This window comes from Solanum tuberosum, unplaced genomic scaffold (genome assembly GCF_000226075.1).
Source record: "Solanum tuberosum cultivar DM 1-3 516 R44 unplaced genomic scaffold, SolTub_3.0 scf00535, whole genome shotgun sequence".
NCBI classification, from domain to species: Eukaryota; Viridiplantae; Streptophyta; class Magnoliopsida; order Solanales; family Solanaceae; genus Solanum; species Solanum tuberosum.
Genome location: NW_006239471.1, coordinates 200,961 through 205,906, shown reverse-complemented (window position 1 = coordinate 205,906; position 4,946 = coordinate 200,961).

Genomic DNA, 4,946 nt, shown 5'->3' with positions numbered 1-4,946 from the left:
AATCATGTATAATAAGTATTAAAATTGTATTTTTGCTATTGTTCTAAGTATTACAAAGTAACTAAGTAAATTGTTTTTTAGATAAATAAAATTTGTTAGTGTCCTCTGAACTTGCTCTTCAAAAGCATTTGCCGTAGCTCAACGGCGTCAATATGGTCTGCTTGATTTTCTGGTCGGTAATAACTGGTGACGGGGTGAGGTACCCATGGTGATTGATCTTCATCTCCTCCTTTCAACTTCATCATCATCCTGTTGCTCAACTCACTTCCTCTTCTTCCTCCGCCTGATGCTACCACCGCGTATCCCTTCCTACAATATGCAAATCCAATTAAAATCATTTTTTGGAACATGTTTGAGTGAACGAGAAAGAAAGGATTTATGATGAAACAAGAGTTTTTACTTTAAAAAAAATCAAATATAAGATTGTCTACAACACACAAAGAAGTTAGCGAGAGCTAATATACATAAATCTATTTGACGTATCTATAATTTTTTGATGAAGAAATATGGATTCTCTTTAGATTGAAATTGATAATTAATTACCTGGTTACAAGAAGAGAGAATCGATTGGACAAGAACTTAACGTTGGAAAAAGAGCGAGCCATATATATATATAGTTATCAAAGTGATATTATGCCAAAGAAAATATATGATATGAGTTAATTAGAAGAATGTTTTGTTGATTTCTTGGAAATTCTTGGATGAAGAAGCATGGTATAAGAGGTGGCCATATTTATAAGTAGAGGAAACTAAGGTGTTGTGTTTGTGAAAAATAAAGACGATTTTTTGGAAGAACAAATAATCCTAGATATTTAGTAGAATTTTCTGGAGTAATATCCTAAGTACTTGATGCATCTAAGAATTGTGTAGATGTTTTAGAGAATTAAATATTTTTAGTGAATTATAGAAATATCTAGATCCTTGTTAGATAGTTAGAAGATAAGGATATCTAGATTAGAATAGTTTCTAGAAGCATCACAAGTATAAATAGGGGTGACATTAGGCATTTGTAAGTAACTCAAAAATAAAGACATTTCAAAGCATTCAAGAAGTGTTCCAAAATCTACTTTCTCCCTTCTAGCTTCCTCTTCCTTTAGTTGAATCTTTTGATCTTAGTTAACGATCTTGGGCTTGCAAAAGATCTCTCAGATTATACTTTTCTTCTGCTATTCTCTACCGTGTTCAGCCCAAATTAGTGTTGAAATGTGAGGAAAAGGTCTACTTGCTTCTGACATTTTGAATGTCATATTTTCTACTTATCTTCAAACACCAAATTTTGATCCTTTCATATTTGATTTGCCACGTTTTAAAAGAAATAATAAATATAGTGATAATTTTATTATAACATCTTTAATTACATATTATTCTTTTAGTTTCAATTTATATGATTATACTGTTGATTAGCAAAAAGAAATAATGAAAGGATTTATTTTGACTCCTATAAACTCATATTCATAATGTACATACATCAGAAAAAAAAAGAAGAGAATATACATAAGAAATCATGGGTTGAGTCTATTTTTGGCTTTCTACCTCATCTTTTATCCTCTTATTTCTGAAAAAAATAGACAAGACAGATAATAAAAACAAAATTTTGAGTTATATTGTATAGTTGATAGCCCATATATTTGCATTGCTGCTGTGGTATTAGGAGTTTTGCTGTGGGAGCTGAGAACACACATATATATATAAAGCCTTCTGACATCAACTAACAGAATAATACACTGAAAATAGCCAAAAAATCTAAAAATAAAAATATCTTCGTAGTTTTCTTTATTTATCAACAAAAAAGAGAGATTATGTTAGATTAAAGTTTTGATTTTGTTTTATTTTTTATTATATTAATAACAATATTCATACTCTATAGATAATGCAAATCTTGGGGATTTAAGGAATTTGTAAATGAATGCAATTAGCAAGTTGGGAGTAACTAGTAGGTTGTTTCGTCAAACTTTTAAAATACTATATTTAAAATTAATTATTATATTTAGTGTCTGTAATAAATATGACTATATGAGTATTTATAACCAATATTTTATAAAAATGTCACTAAAATCTTCAATGTCTCTGAATATAATGACATTAACTAATTTAATTGTAGCTAAATATTTTGCTAATTTTTTTGTATTGTCACTAAATATCTCTTTTATTATAGTTTTATGACTTTTGTCTGCTTTTAACTTATAACTACTTGACTTAAAAACATTTCAAAGATTTTTAATAAATACATAAATAAACCAAAAAAAATTACTCATAAACTAATTTAACCAACTATTATAAGCTTAATCGAAAACCATCCTAATTTTCATTTGTCTGGCATATGAATGAATTGTTGGCTCAAAGATCGAACCATAACTAGACTAGTAATGCTAAATTTAGTTCAAACAACTTCATATAACATCCATTATATATATATATATATATATATATATATATATATATATATATATATATATATATATATATATATATATATATATATATATATATATATATATATATATATATATATATATATATATATATATATATATATATATATATATATATATATATATATATATATATATATATATATATATATATATATATATATATATATATATATATATATATATATATATATATATATATATATATATCTAACAGATAAGTGCTAGGTTTTGCTCTGATTTTCTTATCATATTCGAGTTTTATTTTTCTCTTGAATGAAAGTTTAAGGAGTACCAAATTTTTTTAACTTTTCCCGAATGAATTTTTTTTTTTTTTTCCATATTTGGTTATTCTTTTCTTAGAGGAAACGTACGGAACTCTATAAATTAAAATCCCTCTTCTCATACCTGAACATAATAGCATCCACAATGTAGAAGTTTAAGAGTTTTGCTTAATTATGGGAAGATTTTTTTTTCTTTTAACAGTTTTAATATTTTTCTTTTTTTTTTATTAGTTTTTCATATGTAAGCCGATTGACTAAACCATATAATAATACTCCATCTGTCCCTATTTACTTGTCTACTTTTGAATTGACACACCTATTAAAAAAACAATGATTGAGATAGTGAATTTACAATTTTACCCCTATTAATTACTCCCCCTGTCCCTAATTACTTGTCCACTTTTGAATTGACACACCTATTAAGAAAACAATTATTGACATAGTGAGTTTACCATTTTACCCCTATTAATTATGAAGTTGATGAATTAAAAATTTAATATTTTCAAAAAGTCCTACATTTATTAAAGCAATTAATTAAGTGTATAATAGGATTTTTTTGTCCTTTCTTGATTTGTCAAAATGGACAACTAATTAGAGACAACTATAAAAGGAAAAGTGGACAAGTAAATAGGGACAGAGGGAGTATGAAGTAGATGAATTAAGAGTGGTTGGAGACTCAATTCTCTATTTTACTCTCCAAATATAGAGAATGGAGAGTAAAATAGAGTGGGGTTGGAGATGGTCTAATAACTTATGATTTTCAAGAAGTTCAACCTTTTTTTGAGAGTATAATAGGTAAAAAAAGATTGTCGTTTCTTGATTGTCAAAATAGACAAGTAATTAGGGACAACTAAAAAACAAAAAGTGGACAAGTAATTAGAGATAGAGGGAGTATTATGTTTTTAGGATAAGTTTTTGTCATCTAATTTATCACCGTCTTGATTTGCAATTATAAGCTTCCTCATGACGCTATGATATAAAAAGAACAAAGTATTATATATTACTGAAGGTTAACTTCTTTATACAAATTTTTTTTTTTTTGCACTATCAAGTCATAAAAAATTAAAGTTCGTAACCAAAAATATTAGATCGATTACTTATTACAACACATTAAAAAACTTAGACAACGCAAACATTACTCTTTATATTGAAAGTGCACACAAAAGTTACACATCCTTATTATTATGATAGCATAATTATTAAGACCACAAGAAGTGATCCTTGCTATCAATAATTCTTTCAAGTACTTATTGAAATAATGCAAACATACCAACAAAACCAACATTTAGTTCATCGACTTCATAATTCAATCAGACCAAAAGATGTCCATCAAACCCCATTGAGGATCTTTTTTAGAAATACCCAATTTTTTCCACACAGCTTCAGAAGCGTCAACAATATTATTTTTACACCCTCTATTTGTATCACATTCATCAACAACCATAGCTTGTGTACTCATCCCATTATTTGCGTAGATATTAATATTTTCGAAACAACGTCTCCCTTTACTATACCATCTAGTCGATAAAGCCACTACTGGAATCGAGTCATCGTAATATTTGCCACTACATTCCGATGGACCACCACCCGAACCACCTTTTTCGAAATCATTGATAGTTAGCTTTGCCTTTATACGATCGTTTGGTTTGTAATTTAGAGCCTTCACCATTAATAATGTGTTACTATAAGCTAGTAAAAGAACAAAATGAAATAAGATGAGGTAATTGTTCATTTTTGCACATAAGTGTAAGTTTGAGAATTTTATTAACTTGGTGAAAAGTTGATAAATTGTTTTGTTATTTATAGAAAGATTTGCCGGCCAATAATATGTGGAATATAAATAGATCCATTAAAAAACATCATGGGGGTAAGAATACTGACAAAAAATGAATGACACAAGAACAATAACAACTTTTACTAGGAAATTAATGTTTTGGATTTTATTAGACAAACCAAATCATGATACAATTAAAATATGTTGCAACTCCATTGTTTATTTGTTTTTTTTTAGATGTGACATTCTTGAAATTTTAAGTTGCTTTAAACATGTAGTAATTTTTTGAAAAGAATTGATTGTGATGTTAATTTACTATATATTAAAAGTTGGTTACATCCAATGTTTTCACGAGGCTATCTTTTAATTTTTTTTTATAATAATGATAATAATCATAATGACATACATCCTTTGTTATGTTTTTAACAAGACAAAATTAGAAGGATGGTGGCTCTA